This window comes from Sinohyriopsis cumingii, unplaced genomic scaffold (assembly GCF_028554795.1).
Source record: "Sinohyriopsis cumingii isolate HCF-2022 unplaced genomic scaffold, ASM2855479v2 utg000837l, whole genome shotgun sequence".
In the NCBI taxonomy this organism is placed as follows: Eukaryota; Metazoa; Mollusca; class Bivalvia; order Unionida; family Unionidae; genus Sinohyriopsis; species Sinohyriopsis cumingii.
In genome coordinates, this window is record NW_028315936.1 from 1,397,454 (window position 1) to 1,423,946 (window position 26,493).

The window sequence follows — 26,493 nt, forward strand, 5'->3', positions numbered from 1 at the left end:
TGGCAAAACAGGAGACTAAATGGGCTTCTTGTTCTGTCCATCTCGACTTCATCATGATCACTTCTTCTTTTTCCAGGGTCTCCTCACATTTCATGTCCAAAGTTTCTCCACTAGGTAAAGAGGGACAACAGTCTTCCATGGTTTCTAGTAATCTAGGATGACTTCTCTCAAACTGTTGATTTCTATCGTATTATCGAATTCTGCTTACAGGATGACGTTCACCGTTTCATCAGGGTCTCGGTCTTTAAACTGAATTTCCACACGACTCTGGCCGGATTTTATAGGGTGGAAATGTCCCTCGTCGCTGCCTTGGTCTGGAGTGAAATCAAAAGCCCACAAAGCATAGCCTCCTGCATAATCCTCGTACGTAATACCGTGACTGGTGTTGGTTCCTAACTGTCCAGTGGCTTCGTACAGGGACAAGTACGATCTCAAGTAATTCTTCTTGGCAAAGTCAGGTTCGAAAGGTCTGGTACACAAGGTCTTGCCATCGCGACTGACTTCGATCTTGGACACGCCAAAGTGTTGAAAGTAGAAAGGATTTTTTTCGGCAGCTCCGTTGAAGGCTGTATTCTCGACGATACCAACGATCAAACGTTTGGGTAACTGTCCTTGGAACAGATGATCTTCGATCATGGATCGCTGTCCCTTGGGAATGGTGAAGGTTTTCACTTCCACGCGTCGTATGGGATACTTGGCGGTCGTTCTGCTCAACGTCTGACTGATGTCGTTTCCCACTTTAGGTAACACTTCCACACGGCGTACGTAGAGTCTGGCTTCTAGGATTTTGGTTTTGTAACCGTCACTATCAGCCATCAAATGGAAAGCGGCACTGCTACGATTCAGTCTCAGACGGACATCCACCCCGTTCAGCAAATACTTTTCTTGCAACCACATGTCCAAATGCAAACGATCCATCAGTTCTAAACTTGTGTCGACTCCCGTGATTCTCTTTCTTCGTTCTACAAATCCATCATTGTTGTCTTTCTTTTCATCAGTTTCCAATATTTCAAACTTGGTAGGTTCGTCAGCTTCCCATACCACACAGGCATTGAGATGAGTGTTCTTGGCATCTATTCCGTACGTCAAGAGATTTTCCAGGTAAGCACGATAAGGGTGCTGCTACTGACCAGTTTGTTATTCAAGTACAAGTCCACTCCACTGAACAAGGAATGCATGAAATTGTTGACGGGAGCTACTGCTTCATCGTCTATAGCACCTCCAGTCTTATCTAGAATTTTGACTTTCAGGTACAAGTAACTGCTATTCAGATCGATGTAATCTTCGGGCTGTCCTTTGATTTCAAACTCGATGGGAGCGGAATCGGTCAGTGAGGAGACGGGGTGAAATTCCACCCACTGGGATTCTTGCATCGTCATCATCGTGGGGGGCATGGCAAACAGATCCAGTTCCGTCTTGGAACAAGCGCAAGATTCTCGGTGCATCATTTTTTTGTCTCTTTTTTTGGCCTTTCTAGCTTGAAGTCTGGTGAAAGGGTGTTTTCTGCGTCGTCTCTTTCTGCCTTGTCCTTGCTGAATGCCTGACTCGGTAGCGTGCAGAGCATTTATAGGTGTTTCTCGGTGACCCAAAATGTCTTTGCCCGTTTGCAGCAAGACATTTTTGCCTGCCCCCATGAAGGCTTCTTTAGGGTTTTGTTTGTCGATGATGACATTTTGGAGAAATTCTTTGCCTTGCGTCAGTGGCGCATCTTTCAAGGCGTGCAATCCGGGTGTCACCATCGGTTTCAACACCGGGGCCACCGAACGAAAGGCCGATTTTAACATATCTCCTAAACCGTGTCCTCGCTGTCGAGCAACCCCTCGGTACACTGGATACATGACTTAAGAGTCGTGAGAAAACCGTTTTCGAAAATGGAGTTTCACCGTGACTTTTCCTTTGGTGAATGGAATATTTTGTCCCAAATCTCCTTTTATAGTAATGTTGACCGTGTCCAAATACGACTTGCTGACCGGCAAATAGTGAGGATGAACAAATTCGCGGTGGACGTGATAAGTGTTTCCACCTTCCTCGTCAGCGTCCGTGGCAGAATCTACTTTGAAAGGAATGACACGCAGTAACGGCACGGAGGTGTGTCCCACCACGTTGTACCCCACCACATCGGAATACACAAACATCAAATTCAGTCCTTGGTTCAGTTCTACCGGGGCACGAAATAATTTGCTAAAAGACTCGTTGTCGTAAACGATGGGTAATTCGTTTTTCTTCATCATGGTCTTTCTCATGTTCATGTCTCCGCCCAACATGTCAAACAATTCAGGACAAAATAAAATGGACATGATTTTACTTCGTTCAAATTTCATCAAGAAGCGACGAGCTGCTTTGTGGTACTCCAGGGTGACACTTTTGTTGACATGCTCCAAAGCTTTCAGAAACACGACATTAAACCTGGAGGTTATGGTGCTGACCAAATGTTGACCACTAAAATAATAGCCTGGGGGAATGAACAAGTGATAGGTGGTGTACTTTTGTGTACGGGTTTTCTTGTCATATTTGACATTGCTATCCATCCACTGTTGCATTTGCTCGTCATGAACTTCCACATCAAAAAAATTTTGATTGGGAAGGACATTGAGGACTTGGGTCGGGTGAATCATTTCTACTAAAGCCACTTCCCAATGGGCTTCGTGATCTAAGGGGATGGCCTGAGGTAATTTGGCCGTGTAACAGCACAACGTGTTCTTGGGAAACACCTACATGGAACTGTCACTGGGAAAGGTTAAGTAAAATTGGTTTTGGTGACTCATAATTCCAGAGTTCTGTGGCTGTCCGAGGGGTTAGTGGACGTCAGAGGCGTGTCTCCGCCCCAAATGGGGTTCTGGTTGTGGTTGTTGGAGTGGTGACTGACACTGGCACTGGACACAAGGTTCCCGTGGTTCCCGTTCGAGGAGAATTTCAGGGAGGGATTGGGAAGCAGGTAACCGATGCAACTGCTCAATAAAATGGTCCACAATTGTTTGTCTCCTTGTTGCAAACTCAAATTGGCGATGGCTGCCCCGATGACACAATACACCACGAAGATTTGGCAGAAAAAGACGATTTGCGTTTTAGGCACACGTTCTCCACACCACACCCACAAGGGTTGTTTTTGTAAATCTTGCACAGAAGAACTAGGTGAAGGAGGAGTGGTCGACGTAGCTGCGTCTGCTGTGTGAAAGGGTATGATGGTCACTTCTTTTTATAGTCGATGACTTGCGAAGCGTCGATCCAAGAATCAAAACTGGGTGGATATCCTTTCCAACGTACTTTGACTTCTTTGACACGTCGTTTGCCCACTTTACGGTTTCTGCGTTCGAGAATGCTTTCGATGTCGTACACATCGTCTTCTTTTTTGGTGACACGTTGTAACTCGGGCAAATAAAACGTTCCTTTGAGCACTTCTCCGTTCATGTCTTCCAATTTATAGACGGCAGGATGACGACCATGCACTCGTCCAGTGACGCGAAACAATTCGGTCGTCCAGTTAGGTAAGTAACCTTTGTCAAAAGTACGTTTGGTTTTGCCAATGCGCACCCAATCTCCTACGGTCAACTCTCCACTTTTCTTGGGGACAGCCCTCGTCGGGGACGTACCGAACAGGCGCTCAAACACCAACACTTCGTTCTCGGGAGTCACGTCTTGCGGGGAACGTCCGATGCTTCGATGGTAAGATTGGTTGTACGCTTGCACCAGGTGCGGTAAGATGTCGATGTACTTCAGAGTGTGGTGATGCGTAAAATATTTCCACATGCGTTCTTTCAAAGTGCGTTGAAAACGTTCCACGATGCTGGCTTTGGTTTCGGGATTCTCAGTGGTAAAAAAATGAATGTCACGTTTCTTTAATTCTTTTTGGAAAGCTTGGTTCAGAAATTCGGTGCCTTTGTCCGTTTGCCATCGAAGAGGGTGACGACCGCTTTGTTTCAACACCCGTTGCAGGGCTCGCACTAACTCGCTGCTCGATTTGGAAGTCAAGGGCACGACCCAGGCAAATTTGGAAAAGACGTCGATGACACAAAACAAATATTTGTAGCCACGATTGTAGCTGGCCAAATGAGAGACATCGGCTAAATCGGCTTGCCATTGATGATCGATGCCTTCCACTCGGGTGCGACTTCTGGCAAACTTGCGTCGAATGGGTTTGTGTAAAGTGTAGGTAGCTTGTTCTTGTAACCATCGTTGCACTTGAGGTAAACGGAGACTTTTCAGTCGAGTTTTGGCAGCACGATACAATTTTTGAACTCCTGCGTAACCTGCAGGATGAGAGGGATCGTAGTAAATGCTGGCTAAGACTCTTTCCATTTTTTTGTGTTGGTTGGTGTGTTAATAAGGCACCCACTCTTGGAGGATGCTACTCTTTTTCTCTTGGGGTATTTTCTTGGATTGCAACGCTTTGCGTGTGCGACCGGCAATAGGTGTTGAAGAGGAGGAGGATGTCTGAGCGGGGGATATCGGTTCTTGTTTCACTTCTGTCTTCACTTCTGTCTTCACTTTCTTTTTCTCTTGTGATGAAGAAGGGGTGGCCATCATCTTTTTAATCCATCCAATTCTGGAGGTAGGTGGTGTTGTTAACTTGCGTACTTTTTCTGGTGGAGTTTGAAACCCTTCTTCTTCTTCTTTTCCTTTTTCTGTCTTGGTCACTGGTACTGGTACTGGTACTGGTGATGGTGCTGGACTTTTCATCAAGGTCTTAAAATCTTTCAGAGTGGGTAGAGCTGTTTCGTCTAAAGCTTTCTGGTGAAAGAGTTGCAGTCGTTGCAAGAGTTGACCGTACTTTTGCGATTTTTCTGTTTCGGACAAATCTTGGCGATCCATCAAGGACTGCAATTCGTGTTGTAACTGGGACATCTCGCTCAAATGGGGATTGGGAGGCAAATGCGGGGTGTGTTGTTCTTGCCACCGATGGTATTCCATCCATCGTTTGTAAGGCACTAAAGCTAGTTTTCGTCCTTCCATGGGGTTGTCAGGGGTCGATTCTGAGATCTTGGAACTTCCGAGGCCTTTTTATCTTGCTCCCACCAGTCCTCCCAACATGGTTCCCAAGACTCCTTTCAGTATGGGGCCTAACAAGAGAGGTAAAATACCTCCACGTTGCACTAACATCTTCTTTTTTTGACGAATGGGAATTTTCTTTTGAACCATTTGGCGAAGAACGTGACGATGTTTGCCTAAGCATTGTTTCTGGTGTTTGGACAAAGAGATCGTGCCTTTCAAAACGTTCAAACAACATTCTCACACGGTATCGATGACCTCTTTGGAGGCTGTTTGAATGAGTTTTTTTCGTAGGGGTGGAGAAGCTTTGGACAGGACAGATAACATGTCCCCATGTTTGGCTAAACGTGGTGGCAGTCCTTTCCTTTTCTTTCCTTGGGGTTTTCTGGAGGGTGACATCTTTGAGTCTTCAGGAGCACCAAAAAACACTGATACCCGACTTGGTCACAGGCCTTTTTTATACTGGAACGCGTCGCCACTGATTGTCTTTACGTCGTATTAGTTTGAGGACAGGCATGACACGTCGTGCAGGGGTACGTAACGGACTAAATCGAGCCAGTTCTTGCTTGGACAAATCCAGTAAACTTTGTAACATGCCCGATCTTTCTTCAACTTTGATTTTGGGAGAAGGTACTTTGTGAGCAGCAGCCACTGCCACTAAATTGGAAGGTCCTGCCACTGGGGAAGTTCTTTTGTGGGTCATCAACGGAGAAGTTCTTGGTGTGATCAACGTCTCCAAGTACTCTTCAGTTCTGGGTGTCATTAACGGCGAAGTGGACAAACGTGAGGCTGCCGGAGACGCAGTCACCGCTGTGGCAGGTCGTGGTTTGCGAGTGTAAGGTTGCGTCCTGGCCGAAGTGCCTCTCTTGCGACTAGTTTTCTGTGGACGTTTCTTTTTCTGGGGGCTTCTTTTCTTCTTCCGGGGTGGTGTCTGGTCAGAGGAGGGTCCTGCCACTGGAGAAGTTCTCCTTGGGGACCTGGTCTTTTTCTTCTTGGGGCTTCGTTGGACTTTTGTCTTGGGTATAACTTTGGGGGCATTAGGATCCCATCTTAAGAGTGAGCGAATGATGAGCCCTCCTAGAGTACCGCTCCCTCCAGGTTTCAAAATGATTTGTTTTTTGGTTTGAGTGTCGATGCGGGGATCGGCCAGTTGGACCAAAGCGACTTTGTTTCGATCGAAAAAGCGTTTGGTTTGATGAGGAATCTGAATGATTCCTTGGAGTAATTGACGTGCCGTCACCGTGAACCATCGTAAGACTTCTTTGAGACTAGCTTCTAAGACACGAGCTCGTGTTTTTGTGGATCTTTTTCTCGACTGATGCCATACAAGGCACGAATCAATTTGACGGGAAGATGCGACTGAAGGACTCACGGTACTAATTCCACTCCAATGGTAAACATATGGAAACACTGTCATATTCAAAATTCAATAACTTAAAATTTATGGGTGCTGATAATGACACCTATAATTTTTCGTGCACATCTAACCTTGGGGCAAGCTTATGTGTGGAGAACACCATATGACCCGCGGCAATTTGTTTACATACATGTGCATGAAACACGTGTTATTGATTCTGCACCAAATGAATCAGGTGCTACTTTCAGTATTGAGTACTCCTGAGTCAAGCCTGTAAAAATGCTAAAATTGCATCAGTAGAAATTTGTCAATATTTTTTTTACATTACATATAGGACAAGCTCTCAAAAGATATTTTTCCTAAAATTTTAATTTTCATTATTAACCAATTATGGACCACCAAACCTGTAAATACTCACCCATTTCTAGACTGGTTCACAGTTCTTCCGTATAATTAGTACCGTGTGTCCTATAACCAGATTTAATTTTTTTTGAAAAAGTTGTATTTTACTCCTTGATATTAGAGCATAATTGTAAGAAAGAATTGGCCATGCTTGTGCATGGATAATAGTGCAATATCATTTTATGTGATACCAATGTCTATAGTTAAATTGCATCCGTATCACATGTTGCTGTGTTGTATTGTACTTATTAATGGCTTATTCTTGTTATTAAAATAATTGTTTTCTGCCTTTGTATCTTCATGTTATCTTTCTATGGCATGCATGCTACACAAAAGAAACACAATCATGCTGACATCAGCAAGTATGACATCACAGGGTATCAAATTACATGACGCATTGTATTTTCATCTCTCACTGGCTATAAGACAAGTTTTAAATGTTTTAAATTTCAAAATTGCATTTCTTTTCTTGCTGACTCTCAAAGAAATAAGATACAGTGCATCCCTATTCACATCAATCAAACAAAACAAATAAGTGTGCCACATGACAGGTCAAAATGATAAGAGGCCATTTCCCTTTTGTGACTAAAACATATACACACACCCATGAAGCATCAAGAGATGCTGACATTCCAAACTTATTTAAACTATCATCACATGTGATTCATGACCCCCAAATGTTAATAAAAAGGTATAAAAGCAAGGAAGAGTTCCATAAGCTTTATTATACTGAATAATTAAATAACACAGTGCTACTTTTTAGTATAAAACTTCGGGGAAGGGTGAATAAGCAAAGAATAGACAGAGTAATTTCTTCAAGCCTGGTAATGTTCCCCACAACGGGGGTGGGGGGGGGAATGTGTATCAACCCAAATAACACATCAGCATGAGGTATGTTACATAAGGACAGCAAGACACAAATTTGTAAAAGCTATCCAAAGTTCCTATAATGCTGACATTGATGTTGGAGACAGAAAGTGTATGCACAAACTGTTATGACTCAAGCTATTAAGTATGCTGGAGGTGGAGAAATGTGTGAAAAACTTTGCTATGCCAAGACAAGTTCATGTCTCTATGCAATATGCAGACACTGATAAAAATTGTCACTGAATACACTACTTGTTAAATTTAAGGAATAGAATTGAATTGCATATTGAAGTTGTCTAATACATAAATATATACCTACATTTACCCAAAGCTCATAAAAAAGTTAAGAAAATGTCTCAAAATCATTACTGTGGCTACTTTCCACTATAAGCAGTGTTAAATTACTTACTTTTTAATATAAAGCTGAAAAAATGCATACATTATTGAACAAAAGAGAAACAAAGCAAACATTGCAATCACTCAATTACAGTCAAAGGGGAGGTAATACACCTTGATTTGGCAAACCAAATAGCAAGCTCTAATTTACAGCTAAATGATTCCTTACTATTACTTGATGGTAAGAACAGAGCAATGTAGGTTTAATAAATAGCTTTTGTTTCAAATATGAAACCATATTTCTGACATGAAGCTTGTTTTCATTTATTCACAACAACATATATGGTGAACAAAACCCATATCACTTAGTGCACGCAGTAATCAAATGCTGAGATTTGGAATAATGTGTTCTGAGACCACAAGTTGCAACACCCTGAGTATAAAGGTTTTCTATCATGGGACTTGGTACATGAAGAAAAAAGAGATCTGGTTTGGTGGGAGAGAGCAGTATGTTCACCACGCAGTTATGCATCAAGAATGTTTCAACTGTATGAAGGGAGGTTGGGGAAGAAAAACTGCCTGTGTAAAGAATGCAATACAGATAGGACTTTTGCAGACTTATATTGGGAATGAAGGGTTGAAAACTATTATTTTAAGTGAAAATGTCCCTCCCTGCTCCCTCAACAAAAGAAATGCAGAAAAGTTCCAATACTGTTTGCCCAAAAATGTAATGTACCAATATCAGAAACATGCTGAACATAGAATAGGTGTCAAGGAGTTTAATTCTAGGATAAGAAATAAGACCGGTATAATTGATATTCAATGTGACTCGACATATAATAATTCAATTTACAGGTTGAGGCAATGCAGCATGTGCAGTTTTGTGCACAGTCCTTATTTTTACAATGTTCTCTGCTTTGATCTGCTGAGTGTGTCTCTAAAGTTAAATGATCAGTACTGATACATAAGTGATTGTGACATAAGTGGCTTACATATAAAATCTACCCCACCCCACCCCATTTTGGGGAATTATTGCATGTGTTAAATGGCATTTAACCATACAGGCCAATCTATGGGTACCATCATATGAAATTCTGCCATCAGGCCATACTGTGCTCTTTTCCCTATGGCCTGAGCTATCTACTTCCACTTTCCAGTGTATAAAACCATCCCCATCTGTCTTTTGTATAGAATTTTTCTCCGAAATCACATGCAAACCATGATAAAAAGACTCCATTATCACTGTCATATGTAAAAACCACCAAATTGATACCCTGGATGCACGTGGTAACCATGGAAACAACAAGCTCCTATTATGGTATAGGTCGCATATAGGACTCACGGTACTAATTCCACTCCAGTGGTAAACATATGGAAACACTGTCATATTCAAAATTCAATAACTTAAAATTTATGGGTGCTGATAATGACACCTATAATTTTTCGTGCACATCTAACCTTGGTGCAAGCTTATGTGTGGAGAACACCATATGACCCGCGGCAATTTGTTTACATACATGTGCATGAAACACGTGTTATTGATTCTGCACCAAATGAATCAGGTGCTACTTTCAGTATTGAGTACTCCTGAGTCAAGCCTGTAAAAATGCTAAAATTGCATCAGTAGAAATTTGTCAATATTTTTTTTACATTACATATAGGACAAGCTCTCAAAAGATATTTTTCCTAAAATTTTAATTTTCATTATTAACCAATTATGGACCACCAAACCTGTAAATACTCTATCATTTCTTCACCCATTTCTAGACTGGTTCACAGTTCTTCCGTATAATTAGTACCGTGTGTCCTGAAGGAACGTCATGTTCGCACTGAGACTGAGACAGACGAAAAAGAGTCTGAGGTTTTTATAGATTTTTTTTATGTGGAGTGAAATGAAGTCGAGGACGGAGACGTGTACAGGACAGGCCCTCCGTCTTGGTACCAGTGGTGAAACAAGTGGGTACGAAATCGCAAATCCTCGGGGGTCGTAGGTTTCAAATCGACGAGTAAATAGGCGTGTGGAGTTTAAGTGGCATCGTCGTACGCCTGAGTCAGCCAAGGCGTTCCTAACTGTTTGGCTAAGACTTGCACTTGCGATTTATCTCGAGGGCTTTTAAACAAGACCACGTAATGCGCATTGAGACTGATGGTGCGATGGGCTTGACTTTGTTGAAACAAATTTTGGGTGATGTAAACGACACTGGCATTACGGTGATGCCCTTTGTGCGTGAACCACAGTTTAATTTCTTCTTCGTCTTCTCCTAACATGTCGTCGAAAATGACCAAATGGGTTAGACGGGAGTCAGAGACGATGCCATCGTCTTCTTTAGGAATGCCTTCCACAAACACGATGGAATCGCCTTGACGTTCTCGCAAGAGGCTGTACGCCGATTGCCACTCTTTGTAACACCACACGATCCGTTGAGGTGGTCGATCGATCAAATGATGTTTATGTTCGATCAAACGTTTGACGAATTCGGTTTTGCCTGAACCGCTAGGTCCAGCAATGAGCATGTTAAAGGGATGGCGAAGATACAAAGCCTCCCAACTGGCACGATCTAAGTGTTCGTCGATGACTTTGACAGTAGAGGAAGAGGGAGCAGAGACAGCAGAGGTAGCCATGGTGTGAGAAATGTCACTTGTGACACGAAAAACAAACAAGACAAGAGTTTATATACTTTTTCAGAACACGTTTATTGAATGTTTTTTCAAACATGAATACGAAAGACAAAAATACATAAAAGCCAATGGCTTAAGTACAAGAATAAAAGGCACATGATAACCATGAACGTGGAATAAACACAAGTGTCTGTACAACATGTTTTGGGTAAAGTTCTAACCAGTTCTATAGTAGCGGGTAAGGTCACACAAGTGTCCTCCCGAAAGGGTCTTTCAGGCCTGTCCACGACAGTCCCGTCCTGGGTGACGGGTTCTTCTGGCACCGTCACTAACACGGATTGAAAAGTAACTTTTTTCCTTGAATAACTCTCGTGCATACTGGGCCACCTCTTGGGTCCAAGCCAAACCAATCTGGTTTCTTCTTCGTCAACGACATGGTAAGTTACTTCAATGAACAATGAACTATCGATCTTGCCAAGGGTTCCTTTTTATATACAGACCAATACCGACGTGACCGTACGGTAAGGTGAAGTGATTGGGAAGTCGCACTCGCTTCTGGTATACAATTTGATAGACTTTTTCCAAGGGTCGACTGACGATGTGGTGAGTGGGTAAACGTACAATCTTGTTCGGTTGATAGGTGGTCACTTTAAAGTTTCCATCCTCTCCCGATTGCAAGGCTTCTTTCAATACCCCAAAGTTGACCACTCGACTGGTACGATAATTCAGAGTCAGTCCTTTCACTTTGCACGTCGTGTGCACTTCTCCTTGTTTGTCCCGGTATTCGTAGCCGTAATTTTTGGGGCCGCCACTGACGAAACTTAGAATCTTGTCGTCGGGATGCTCGTCTGTCCAGGCTCCTAAACGGTCTCCTTCGATGTCAGGGTGATGTTGACTCGGGTGATGGATGTAAATGCAACTGTCCGTGTCAAAGTACAGGACGCGTTCTTCTAACAGTTCTAAAGCTTCGTACAATTTTAAGCGAGCATGAGCTGTCACGTAAGCCGCAATGATATTTCCAAAAGGGTCGTCTTGCACAAAGTCCAGATCTTCTTCGTAATTAACCAAGATCAAATCCTCGCGAACGACGTCCACGTGTTTCATGTATTTGGTTCTGTCGTGAATCATCTGGAAGTAGCGGGAAGGTTCTGTCAAATATTCCGTCTTGGGTAAACACGGACGTTGTGCCATTTTACCCCACAAGCAATTTAACATCACTTTGGCAAACGATCGCCTGCCTTCGTTTTTTTCGATGTGGTCTAAAGAGATGCCTTCTTCTTCGTAGTATTTCTCTTTGAGTTGTATTTCGTCTTCGGGAGTGTGACACCAGGAAGGATAGCCGCTGACTTCTTGTTTCAGTTTCAAAAAGGCATCCACGTAGTCGGCGAAAATGCCTTTCTGAGTAGGGTCACCCTTGTGGTACTGTTGTGTCTTGGGAAAGTGGCAAATCTCGTACACTTCTAACAGTTGGTATCCCATGTCCAGAGCTTTGAACAATTCCACGCTGACCCAGGTTCCCGTCAAGGCCCGTTCTTCCTGGGTGTGCTGACAAGGCTGATCTTGGTTGCACGTTTCGGCACAAGTACGGCACAAGGGACACATCAGTTTGCCTTGACAATGGTGAGGTAAGACGGGATGGTATAGGTTCGTGGGAGGCAAAACTTTACACTTGATCAAGCCTTCGTATTGTCGAATGTTTTTCAGGTCGCTGTGTTCCGTTAACAATTGCGGGAGCCCTACAGGAAAGCGACAATATTTGCACACGTAGGGATACAGCGAACACACGTCCAAGTATTTGATTTCTTCTCCTTTCTCTTCGTCGGCTTGGTACAGCAAACAGGTGGCATTGGTCCTTCCTCCGTACAAACTATCCCTCGGGTTCAGCGGGTCCATGAACTGGTAACTTTCCACGAGGCGTTTAAACTCGGGATCGGTTTTCATACGGTGATCGTACTCGTGTTCCCACATTTCCACCACTTGGTATCCTTCCTGTTCTAACTTTAGGCGCCGCTGACAAGTGTCCTGGTACAAGTCTTCCATGGTTCGTTGCAAAAACTGATTTTTAGTGCCACGGTCAGGGTAACAGACGGGACATCCGTGAAATAAGCAACCGTTAAACTCGTACACGATCTTGGGGTTTTCTAAGTCCCAGCCATCGACCGAATACGTTCCGATGGTCTTTTCACCCCCTCCGTTGCGGGCATGCTGAATCCACTTGTCTTCCTTGTCGCACAAGTAATGTAACCAACGTAGGGCTTTGACCGAGTATTGATGTTTGGCATAGTGGGTCGTTTGAGGGCTGATGACAGCCACGGTGTTTTCAGGCATGAATCGTTGTCGATACACTAAGGAACACGCTTTGGCAATGGTGCAAGCTTCTTTCAAAGGATCGACCCCTCCGTGTTCCATGAACAGTTCTCGAAATTTTCCACAGCAACGTCGTAAAATGTCCACGTCGGAACGACAATACTTTAGCATTTCTTCCTGAAAGTCGAAAGGGTCCGAGGCGTGAGCCTGGTACCAAGCGTAGAAAGCTTCTCGTTGTTCGGTACGCATGTTGTCGGGGTCGTAATAGTGAGCCTCAGGTAAATGGGGTAGAACGGCATGTTGATTGGCTTCCGTATTGAAAAAGTGTGGAAAGTACCCTTTAGCCATTTCTGTCATTCCAAACGTTTTAGGCATTCGGCTCAAAGGCATGGCCAAATAGCTCATCGAATCTTTAAACTGTACTTGTCCCACTTGCATGAAAATGATTTTGGCTCCGTTCAAAGTGACTTTAGGACGTTCGGTGCCATGTTCCGTATAGTACCTCAAAAGAAACTGTCCATCGTATCCGGAGAAATTGTGAGCCATCACCGTGGCATGACGATGACAATCTCCGTAGCGTTCGATGTCCTCTTGGCTCCACGTCTTATCGATGGGGTCTAAGATCCATCGGGCAAAATGGGCTAACGTGTTCGGTCCCCGAAAGATTTTTTCACGCCCTCCAGGAATCTTGCTGCAGTGAGGGCAATGACTGAAGATAGGTTCTTGAATGCACTTCTCGCACGCTCGATGAGCCACGCAGAAATTAGGAATGTGAATGCCGGTCTCTTGCATGCATTCGAAATCGAAAAAGATGAAATTGCCTTTCTTCTTGTGACCGTCCTCTTTCTTTGGTGGGGGTTGGTATTTTTGCACGTAGCATTGGTGTTCCAAGTCCACGATGTGGTGACAAATGTGACATTTTTTCTTTCCTGAACATACGTGTGCCTTAGTACTATTGGTACGTATGCCTTGTCTACACGCAGGGCACAATCTCAGCAGTTGTCAAGCGCATTTCTTCTGTGAACCTTGTGTTTTCAAGTGTTGTTGGTAGCAGGTAGGGCTGACAAACGTGCGCAGACAAGTTGAACAAGCCACTGGTTCTTCGCTCAGACAGGGTGGAGAGGCCAAACATCCTGAGCATTTCCATCCACAATGTTTGTGTTGCTCTCGATTGTTATAACCATAGTCACATTTCTCACAATAATAACCGTATCCCAGGAATCCAGTGATACTGGTAATGGTATCGAAATGTTCATCGTGATAATAGACATGAATGTATTTTCCGTCCTTAAAATCTTGGCCTCGAAACAACAGAGTTCCACGCATTTCTTGAGGGTGCACTTTCAAGGTGTAGCGTGGAGCTAGGGCATCTTGCAATTTTAGCATTTCAGGAATGCCACAGGGTGTGTCTTTGGACAGGCCAGCTTGTTGCAACAGGAGTTCTGCTTCATTTCGTTGTTTGGCTCGATCGGATCGTTGAATAGTTTTCCAGGTTCTTTTCCATTCTACCGTGTCGTTCTTGTTGGCATAGGTTCGTCCCACCACGATGGCACGGGCTAAAGACATCTGGTCTTGAGGGTTGTTAATTCGGACGAGACTCTTTTTGGTGTTGCGAAGGTCGTCCACCAATAGCATCTTTTTGCATCCAGTCCCTTGAGGAGGAGAGACGTGGGCCATTTTCAGTGTGGCTTTACCATCGGTGATGTCAAACTGGTCATTAGATTGTTGTACGTGTTGAATCTTCTCCATGACTTTGGAAGGGGTTAGTTCTGCGGGTCTGCTAAACTCGATCCAAACAGGGGATTTCAAACCGTCGTGATCTATGGATAGTGTCAAGCGATCGTCTTCTTTGGCTTGACATTATCGCTTGAGTGCGGTGAGCAAAGAATCCCACATCTCGGTGATAAACCGTTCTGCTTTCTCCAAGGGTACGTCGGACTTGAAATCTTTAAACTTCACCGTGTAGGTGTAAGCCGTGGTTCTAAATTTTCTAGAGGAGCGCTTTTCCGTCTCTCGAATGGAATAGTATTTTTCCGGGTTGACTAAGGGTGGTGAACTTGGTTTAGAGGTTTCAAATTCTGGTTCACTCATGTCCTCTTTAAAATCACTGGCATGAATTTGTGCCAAGATTTCAGCCCTGGTACGAGGCGATAGATCACGTTTCTGCCTCTTACTTTCTTCTTCTTCTTTCTTCTCAAATGAATAGGATCATTTCATCTTGAGTGCAAAACGTCAAATGACTCAAGTTCAAACACCATAGACTAATTTATAGTCATGGAAACCAGCGTATATAAAAAGGGTGTGTGTCTTGTCCTTTCACTATTCATTTCACTCTCAAGCCGAGCACAACGATGGAAGAGACTACCCAGATGGAACGTTTCGTCAGAGCTTTGCGAGGGGTCATTAGAAAATTCTCTTCAGATCAGCCGACGGACTACTCTCCTTCCTTTCGAGATAAAAGTCAAGATACTTGCTATATCTGTCAGAAGAAAGGGCATTGGTCTTCAGAGTGTCCAGACCGTCAAAAAAGAAAAAAAAAAAAGGGCTAAAAAAGACAAAAGTCAAGATACCTGTTATTATTGTAAAGAAAAAGGACATTGGTCTCCAGATTGCCCAAAAAAGAAACAAGAGGAGTCAGAAGAAAAGAAGGATTCTTGAGAAGAAGAGAGGGATTCTTCGGAAGAAGAGAGGGATTCGTTGAAAGAAGAGAGGGATTCTTCAGAGGAAGAAGAGGAAGAAAGAAGACAATTCTATTTAAAAGAAGCAAAGAAACAGGAGAAGAAAAGAAGAAGGGAAGAAAATGAGGAAAAAACGGTGAAGAAATTCAAAAAACAGAGAGACTAAACAAGGAGAAAGAAGAAGTCAATGAACTTTTAATTAAAGTGTTCTGTGGTGAATTGTGAATTGGATTGTAAAAAATGGATAAAAGAATACATGAATGATATAAGGTAAGTGTCTTTGAGTTTTGATTTTAAAATAAGAAGCTACACTCACGCACTCATACACAGAGATGTACTATAAGGGTAAAATGGTTTGTTTTTTTTTTTGTTGATTTTTGAGTTATTGGCAAATTGAAAGGCTATGTCTTTTCGAGAGAAGTGGGTGGCCCTGAAAAGGGCCTTTTTATTTTGGTGTAGGGGTGAGTTTAACTAATCAACTTTAACTGCCTTAAGCCTTTGCCACGGCCGAGGCCTACTTCTGATGATTGGGTTGAAATCACTAAGGGTGGTACGATAGGCTTAGTCACAGGGTTGGCGTGTTTAGCTCGGGAAGGTCGTATTCTCTTCGGTCGTGATAAAGAAGTCTGATACATTTGTTTCAGACTTCTTAACTCCGCTAAAATGTCCAACAGTACCGTAGCCGTTTGATTTTCACCCTCTTGTTTCTTTGCTGCTACTTCTTCTTGCTGTTGTTGCTGTTGTTTTTTTCTTACCTCTTCTTGTTGCTGTTGCTGTTGCTGTAGGAGAAAAGCTTGTTCCGCTTCCTTTTGTCGTTGCATAAATTTCTCCAATTCTTCTTTCTGTCTCTGTCTAAAATTCTCCACTTGCGGTAATGAAGAAGGTAACGAAGGTTCCGGAACAAATTCTTGCGAGGTAAGAAAATCCACAAAATCCCAATGTACCTCTTCTGAAAGTAAGTCCGGGTTCCCTTGGGCAGTCTCCCCTGCTGGTGCACCCCAATGGATCGTTTTCTGAGTTTCCGTCATGTTGAATCACTGTCGCATAGATTGACTGCACACAAGCGCTAACGAATCTATATAGACCACGTGACGTCACAGACTGCTCTCTTCGGATTGGATGCGGGCTGACTGAATTTTGTAACGCGTGTTTGGATTGGTGAATGAACTCAATCCGTTTCAATCCTTCCTGTACCTATAAATAAGCGCAGTTCAGTGCATTGATTCACTTGTTCTCGTCGCTTCAAGATGTGGACCACAGCTGAGTCATCCACCCTTGTGTCTTCCATGATGTTTAGGACGGACATGCTCATGTATGTCCGGTCCAAGTGGACTGTTGTTGATAGGACAGATACTAGTCAATGGATGAGGAGAGTTTACATAGAAAGACAAGGATGTCTCAATAGGGTACTTGTGTATGGACCGGCAGTTAGAAGGAGTTTAAGAAGAAGAAGAAGAAGATGTGACAGATGCCATCTATGTTAATATTAATATTAACATAAACCCAAAGGCACTTTTCAGGGCCAGCCATATTTCTCGAAAAGAGATAGCCTTTCCATTGCCTACCCCTTTTTTAAAAAATTTAAAAAAAAAAAATCCCAAAAGCCCAAACTCTATTCCCCATGTTAATTTCCCCTTGTCGCTAGACAGACCCACACTATAGTTCCATGTTAAATTCCCCTTGTCGCTAGAGTGACCCACGATTTATTCCCCATGTTAATTTCCCTTGTCGCTAATCTGACCCACGATTTTTCGCCATGTTAAATTTCCATTGTCGCTAATCTGACCCGGGGGGGGGGGGGGTCTGTAATGCTAATTCCCATTGTCGCTAATGTATCTCCATTCACTACTGACCCCCCAAGCATCATCATTAACAACTACGAACTTGAGGTAGTCAGTCAGTTCACGTACCTCGGCTCTACCATCACCAACATTCTCTCGCTTGATGCTGAGATCAACAAACGGATTGAATAGGCATCAACAACTCTCTCCAGGTTGTCACTGAGAGTGTGTAACAATAGCATGCTGAGCCTGAACACTAAGAACTCCGTGTACCGTGCCTGCGTGCTTAGCACTCTTCTGTACGCCAGTGAAACCTGGACTCTGTATGCCTCACAAGAAAAAGACTGAGTGCCTTTCACATGCGATGCATCCAACGCATACTGATTACAATTATGTTAGGTCTGTGTGGTTATCCCACTGATTTTCATTTTCCTTTGCAACATTTAATACGGTAGCTTCAAACTTCAGGATATATCCGGCATTGTACACTACTTACCATAATCTTATTATTATTTCAGCCAAGTAATATTTTTTTATTTGTCGCCGGTCTCACAGTTTAGCAGACGAAACTAACCCTGCAAGCTTTTGATTTCTGCATGGCACCATTTTCTCACCATGTATAAATCTATCTTGTTGTCTGGAGCAAAAGCGGGACGGTTGGTCAACTTCCTTTGTAACCAGCCCATGGAAATCATGTGCTTATCCGGTGCTTAATGATTCACATTGTTGTTGTTGAGTTTAATTATAGTGGCGTGCGCACAATTGTGCATGTGCCACTTTTTTCTGACTGCACCGCAGCCTGCTAGTTGTTCCTGGGGTAGGGAATGGTGCCACCTCTCCCAGGCTTTTATGAATTCAAGGAACCCTGATAGTTTGGCCTCAATCTGTGGGTCCATAAAGGTCACTTACAGTTGAATGGTTGACTGTCATTAGTGGGAAGGAGAGCTCGGGAACGGTCTTGCTTGCTTTACATCGCTGGTTTCTTGCTGCATTTGCCTGGTGTTTCTTGCGATTTTTTTTCCCGATATTTTCTTTCTGCTTCAAAATGTTCTTAAAAAAAGGGGGGGGGGGGAATGTTCTATGCTGTTTATAGAGGTTCTTAGTAGAAATCATGCATGAAGAGAGATTTTCAAGGTTATTATGGTATTACTAGTCGAGGTGTTTAGGGTGTGCTTCCTACGTTATGTTATTTATAAGTTTTTAGATATTGCCTCTTTAAGTTATTTATTTATTAACGTTTTTAGAAATTGAATGTTATTTATGCTTTATTTAGCAAGAGACCGGAGTCCTAGCCGATTACACGGTTCATTAAGGACATCAAGGACCGGATTCCTAACTGATTACTTGGTTCGTTAAGGATATCTAGGACATCCGATTTTGCGGTTTCCTTAGTTTTTTATAGGTGCTTCGTAAGTGAATTATTTATTAATACTTTTATAAAATTGAATGATATGTTATGGGTTATTATGTGGTGGCTTCTGAATTTCTTTAGCTAGCTACTGGGTCTTTTGGTTTTGTGGGGATAGTAATTATATTTTGTTCCTAAGTCCTGCTGAGTCTATGAATTGATTTATATTTTTATATGCTGATTGTTTATTTTTATTAGAGTCCATAAGTAAGTCTGGGTATGTGTGTGGTGATCTAATCACTTTTTGGCTTTTGATAAATATTTTCCGAGCGGGTTGATATTTTGGGCACATATTGAATACGTGGTGTAGATCGTCGGTGGTGTGGAAGGTAAAGCAGTTAATGGTTGCTGGTTGCTGATTTGGGTCCTATAAACCTTCCAAAACGGATGGCTAGTTTAGTTTTTCCAGTTATTAACCTGTTTATGGTTTTCTGTTCTAAATAGGTACCTTTAGGTAGCTGTATGTTCCTATCTACGTTTTTTTTTTTGGGGGGGGGGGGCGTTTCATGGTGCTTTTTACCTTTTGTGAAGGAGTTCCAAAAATCTTGCCATGTTTGGTCTATATATGTTTGTGCGAGGCTTAGTGGTTCTGTAGAGCTATAGTTAAGCTTGATAGAGTTTTGATCTCCTAGTTTGGTTTGTGCAACTTTGTCTGCTGTTTTGTTGCCAGAGATTACAATGTGCGACGGTATCCACATGAGCTCGACTAATTGATGTGCTGTGGTGATATTGTCGATTAAATGGCATGCTTTGACGAGGAATTGTTCCCTAGAATGTGTATTGCGATTTTGGATCGATTTGATAACGCTTAGGGAATCGCTTATAATGACTGCTTTAGGTATTTGGCTGTCTTTGATCCATTGTAGTGATTCAAGTATAGCCCATAATTCAGTGGTGTAAATGGAGCAATAGTCAGGTAATCTGGATCCCGTTTGTATATTGAATTCAGGGATGACTATTGCTGTTGCTGTTCTTGGTAGGTTGTTTGTTTTTGATCCATCGGTATATATTTTAACATAGTCCATGTATTTTTGGTTGATGTCGTTTACCAGTACAGGTTTTATTAAGTTTTCTTGTCCTTCTTTATTGCATAATTTGGTAGCTTCAATGTTAATCCTTGGTGGTTTTTGTAACCATGGTGATTTGTTCTAGTCTGTATTGTTTGTTACCTGTTTTTTTAGTAGAGGTATCTTTTCTCTTAGTTCAAGAATTACTTTGCCACTTGGTGTGGTGGGTATGATTTTGGGTTTGAAGACAACTTTACACTTATTTATAGCTATCTTGGTGGGATGGTTGTCCGGGTGGGTATCTAATCGAATGGAGTATCGGAGGAGCAGTTCTTGCCTACGTAATTATAAGGGTAGTTCTCCTGTTAGTGTTTGTAGTTCTTCTAATGATGTGGGGGTGGGGTGGGGGAGTGTTCCTGTGCATAATAGTAACACAGTAAAGTCTTAATTGTTTTTGGGATACAGAAAGTCATGTTGGCTCTGCTTGAATATGACTCACATTACTAATTCAGTTCCCATAGTACACCTATGCAAACACCATGATATTAAAAATTCAGTAACTTTAAATTTCTGAGTGCTCATGATCAAATATATATTTACCAGTATAGGTGAAACCTAAATGACAGCTTCTTTGTAGAGAAAAGGATATCCCTTTACCTCATAGAGTGTATGGCTTTTTAGCCCTTCGATATACATGTAGCAAAGTTACCGAGTGGCCGAGTAATCTAAAGCGCTCTTCGTTACGGATCATTGCCATCTCATCTGTCTGCGGCGGTTCGAGTCTCGGATTCAGTCAATGTGGGTATGTGAGAAAGCTTGCCAGTAGCTTCTCGTGGGTCGGTGGTTCTTTCCGGGGTTTTCCCGGGTTCTTCCTCCACCATTAATACTGGCCGCCATGTATAGCCTATCATGTACTGAAAAATGGCGTTAAACACTACAACAACAACAACAACAAAGTTACCCAGTGCAGTGCGCTATAAATATTACCTATTCGATTCCATACACAAAGGCCTGCCTGTTAACTGTTAGGCAGTGTAGTGTATGTTACATTTAACAGCGTTTCATCCGAATGACGATAGTACTTATCACACAAAGGTCGTATGCAAACGATACGATACCAGGAAAATTACACAGTTGTTATGCATTTTCATGGATTGGAGGTGAAGATAGGTAAGATATTTCTAACTTGTTTGATAGTGTTTAAATTATGCAGACACTATGGAAACAGAAAAAGAAAATAGACACAATCCAGTCTTAATTGTTTCTGGGATACTGAAAGTCCTGTTGGCTCTGCTTGTATATGACAAAACGATTAGATACATTCCAGGAAGAAAAAAAAAAAAAAAAAAAAAAAAAACGAAATTTCATTAATTACCTCATTTTCATGTACTTAAATAAGTTATTTTTTTTAATGACGATGTAAGTTCATTAAATCGTACAGGCTGCCAGGACTGAACCAAAACAATATGATCCCCCCTTCTCTCTCTCTCTCTCTCTCTCTCTCTCTCTCAACCTATGTTTATTAAGCAACTACCTGCTTTAAATAGTCACATTTTCCGGCTCAGATGAACTAACTTGTTATAGAAATATACATCTTTTTAGGGTTTAACGCCATTTTTCAGCACACGTAGGCTATACATGGCGGCCAGTATTAATGGTGGAGGAAGAACCCGGGAAATCCCCGGAAAGAACCACCGACCCTCGAGAAGCTACTGGCACATCTTTTTAGTATCTTAGAGTGTAACATTTCATGCTCACCACCGGTGGCTCCTTCAGACAGGTTTGATCGTATTTTCTTAAGGGCATTATAAGAAAATGAAATTTCATTCATAAATTGAATACTTCCAATAAGTGAATATTTTAAATGATGCTTATTCACTACTGTAAACCTACAGGTTAAGTAACTCGAACAGTAATACAATTATTTTTGCTTTCTATTTCATGAAATTTCCGTCTTCAATATTCAGTTTTAAACACAACGAATTTTTTTATTTTATTTTTATATATCGATTTATAACTGCTCAGTACCCCACATTTATAACACAGCAGACAAATATTTTGAATTTGTATACATGAGTGACTGACTAATTTTGTCATTTTGTGAAAAGTCGTACTTTTTTCAAATCATCCCCATCCTGTACTTTAATTAGATGAATGACATATGTAGTTTCTGTCTGCGTGGGTTCGAGTCTCAGGTTCGGCCAATGTGGGTAGGTGAGAAAGCTTGCCAGTAGCTTCTCGTGGGTCGGTGGTTCTTTCCGGGGTTTTCATGGGTTCTTTCTACGCCATTAATACTGGCCGCCATGTATAGCCTATCTTGTGCTGAAAAATGGCGTTAAACCCTACAATAACAGCAGTAGTTTAATAATATAGCACCGGACTTTCCGTATATGATGTTAATTTTAGTGCAATATGATATGAATAGACTCGAAGGATTCTACAAGTTTGACCAATCATAGGCCTAGGTGCAATTTCGAGGTCAAGCCTATGTATCATAAAGTATATTCGATCGGATATTCCTCGGCTTTTCCGTTATATCGAGAAAGAGGCCCTATAATTCGTCGATATTGAAAACTATATTCTGAACTACTTTCATTTTAAAGAAACAATATAGTGGCGGAAGGATACATACTGGAACATTCCAGCCTTTCGGTCTCACTGGACAGTTTATCTGGTGAATTTTCATCCGACAGTGACCTATTGCAGAAAAATGAGAATAATTTTACACTGAAGATACAAATAAAAACAACTAATGATTTTTATAGAAAGCATACACATGAGATTTTGACTGCGGCAATCAGGTTAATTCCTAATGAAACTGGTGGTTTTTATACTGAACCAACACTGCCACCAACCCCTCTTTTTTACATTCATTTTGGACATGAAAGAGCTATTTTGAATAATTTCATTTAGCAAGGCAGCTAAAATAATCAGTATGTTCCTTATGCATGAATCAAGTTCACTAGTACTATAACAAATTAGCACAATTTTCATCACCCCTCAACCATCCAGATTTTTAGATATTTACCTCTGTAGCAGACACATGTAAATACGTAAGCAAAGTCGGTTGCTTATCTGCAGCCCAAATTACGCATTTGATCTCCAATGCTCGTCTGTGACAGGCAGTCACCAACAAGCTAACCCATTTACAAGCCTAACTCAAAGTAAATCTCAACCACATTACATATTTAGCTTCTGTGTGAATTTATAAATGCTAGGCTTGTGATAATTAGGTTAATGCCTTCTACCTTAAAATGGGGGGGGGGGGGGTCAAAATAGGAAAGTTTCCAGTGAGACCTTCCTCCCGCAACATATGCAGTGCACTCCACCAGAGGCGAAGACCAAACACATTAAATATTTTTTTTTATTCCTACAGCCACCTCTGAGATTATTTCACATCATTATCAGAAGGAAATGGCCAAGTGATGCTCAGTCAGTTGTATATTAACTGAAGTAATTCGGAGGTACCTAGGCTTTTTAAGAAGCCAAAACCAATCCGAGATATTGCCAATGCATGGAATTATTCCTAATTTCCTGGGCAGTCCAAACGTCAATCTGGTCATTAAAATAATATAGTTTGCCAGAATAGAACTCTGTTTCTTTTCTGCAAAGACGTTTTCGGCGAACAAAATGTGTGATATTTCTTTAAATTACTGAGCCGACATACATCAAACGCTTATTTTGTCTGGCAGAAATAGCCGATCATATTCCAATTGCCTTAATTGCGTCATTTGCACATTTGATTCGTTAACACGAACCACTACAAGGAGACAGGGGACAGTTTTTATGTACAAATTTAATGCCGAAATCAGCGACCTAGTATAAAAAAATCATAAAAAATCAAACACACAAGTGAGGTCAAAAAGATTCATATTTTTGGATACCTTTATTAAAACAAAGCATAAAAATATCCACTTGACCAAAGAAGTCAATGGCAGTTCATAGCAGAAGTGTATGCACCCCAATCCCAAATTTATTTCTGCATTTTCATGTCCGAAGGTCATTTTTGATACCATGTGATACTCACAGTGCAAACACAAGCTCTTTTCCTCAAAGACAACTCTGCAAAACAGTGTGTACTAAACCGGCGGATGCGTTTGAAAATAGCTGTCATCCAAGCCATTTTTGAGATATTCTACTTGCCCCAAACAATGTGTTTACTGCTATGGGAGGCTAGCTCTTCTTCCTAGCCGACAGTAGTGAATAGGGATACCCTAGCGTCAAGGGACTGTAATGTTAAACTAGGAGGGTTGTACCTTGACGTCTATGTAAATTTAACATGGAGCAAAGTGAGTTTATACCCTGACGTCAAGGGGAAGTTAACATTGGAATAGATTGTGGGACTGTAAAACGTCAAAGGAAATTGAACATGGTGGGACTGTATAGCGTCAAGGGAAATTGAACATTTAAAAAGAAAAAAAGAAATTAGGCATGAAAGTTAATTTCTTTTCGTGGCATATGATTGGCCATGAAAAGGGCCTTTGGTTTCTCCTTCTTCTTCTTCTTTTATTTCCTCCACTTTTTCAGCCATCCCGTTGTCTTTCCCACTATACCTTTCTTCTTCCTCTTCTCCTTCTTTCCGTCTCTGGCATCCAGTCAGGATGACCCATCGCTCTGAATATCTGTTGGATCTTGATCCGGTTCTTGTTCAGTTGATCAAAGCTTTCTTTGGTCTTTAGGTTTTCTCTTTCTTTCCTCTCCTTTGTCCAATAATCTTTGATGTTCTTTACCTCTTGGGTTAGCACTCGTCTCATCAGTTCCTCGGCTTTTATAAGTTGGTCTAAACCCACTTCACATAGGACCACTCACTCCACACCAAGATATCTTAGGTATCGCCTGGATGGATCAGTGTTTGATCTCTGTCACCTAGCTGTAAAATCAAAGACGCTTGAAAGACTCATTATTGAAGCACTCTTTGCAGATGACTGTGCCCTCATGGCCCATGAACAGACTCACCTACAGGCAATCATGGACAGATTCTCTGAAGCCTCCAACTTATTTGGACTCACAATCAGTCTAGGAAAGACAGATGTCCTCTTCCAGCCCGCCCCAACCAATGTCCCCTCACAACCCTGTATCACCATTGGCGACACGCAGCTGAAGAATGTGGACAGTTTCAAATACCTTGGCAGCACAATATCTAGTGACAGTTCCCTGGACAAAGAAATCACTGCGAGGACCCCAAAAGCCAGTCAAGCACTCAGACGACTTCGAATCAAGGTTTTGGAGCACAAGGACATACGCCTGTCAACAAAGATGAAAGTGTACAATGCAGTTGTCCTCACGTATCTCTTGTATGGCTGTGAAACGTGGACACTATACCGAAGACATATCAGTCAGGTGGAACAATTCCACCAGCGCTCCCTGAGATCCATTATGCGGATCAAGTAGCTAGACCGAATCACCAACCAGGAAGTCCTTGACAGAGCCAACACAACAAGTGTCGAAGCCAAACTAATCAAGGCCCAGCTTCGTTGGACTGGCCATGTCATCCGCATGGATCAAATCCCAAAGCATTTGTTCTATGGCGAGCTAACCCAGGGAAACCGAAACCAAGGCCGCCCTCATAAGAGGTACAAAGACAACCTCAAGATGAACATCAAATGGACAGACCTCCAACCCCGCCAGCTCGAGCTCGCTGCCTTAGACAGAAGCCATTGGCGAGCGCTGACCAGAAAAGCCTGTTCCACCTTTAAGGATGAACGCCGCAAGCGTCTTGCTGCAACTCGGGAGAGACGTCACAGAACTGTATCACAAATACCACCAACCACCGGTGTCCCATGCAACCGCCTGTGTGCATCGGAATTTGGACTCAGGAGCCACATGCGCGTCCACCGTTGAATGAGATCGCACAACTTGTCTTCCTCGACTCGAGAGACTACCATTATTATTATTGTTACATTACCCAGAGCTTCCTTTAAGCTATCTACTCACATATAGGGAGGGTCAATCAATACTCTTATCTTTTTCACTTCTTTTTTTAACATACCCTCAAGCAGATCCATAGCTAATTTCACACTTGTGACTTGTCTGGTCACAAAATCCTTTGTAACTGGATATTTCCATTCCTTCTCTAGTGTCTCCACCACGTACATTCCATCTACTATCCAAAAATAACTATGTCTCAAGTTGTTGAACAATTCTGTTACAGCCACCATCTTCCTTGTCGTTATTCCGTAGAATGGCGCGAACGACGAATGCTGTAAGTTCTTATATGTAAAGCACAGACGTCAAGGAAAACATCCTTTTCTCTTCTCATATTATATACTATTCACACAAAGGTAATGAACCATATAATCTAACCTCATTATATACTATCCACACACGGGAAACAGCAAAACCAAACCCAAATATACTATCTACACACGCCAAGCAGCAAAAAAACATGACCCAAATCTACTATTCACACACCCGAAGCAGCAGAATCAAACACATTATCTGCTATCCACACACTCGAAGCAGCAAAAACATAACCATAATCTACTATCTCCACATACCTATGCGAGCGCTTACAATCACGCACACACACACACACACACACAAACACACACACATAAACGCATACAATCACACCAGGAAATGAGTGAGTGTTTATAATCACACTACTCCACATTCACACATTGGCAAATTGATTACTATTTCTTTTCTAGAGTTTTGGTTAGCCCTGAAAAGGGCTGTTTTTCAGAAATCCAGATGAGTCGATCTAATGCTGCCACCTTTCGGGTCTGGCACCGCACACGCATCT

General features: G+C 42.1%; 1 protein-coding gene across 1 annotated transcript in view; it reads left to right on the plus strand.

The window, feature by feature from the left end:
• Positions 1 to 20,549: 20,549 nt before the first annotated feature.
• Positions 20,550 to 26,493, plus strand: part of LOC149773185 (uncharacterized) — a 73,786-nt gene continuing 67,842 nt past the window's right edge. The window contains exon 1 of the mRNA XM_089946668.1: positions 20,550 to 20,918. The gene's annotated coding sequence lies outside the window, so the exon portion shown is untranslated. The remainder of the gene's footprint in view (positions 20,919 to 26,493) is intronic.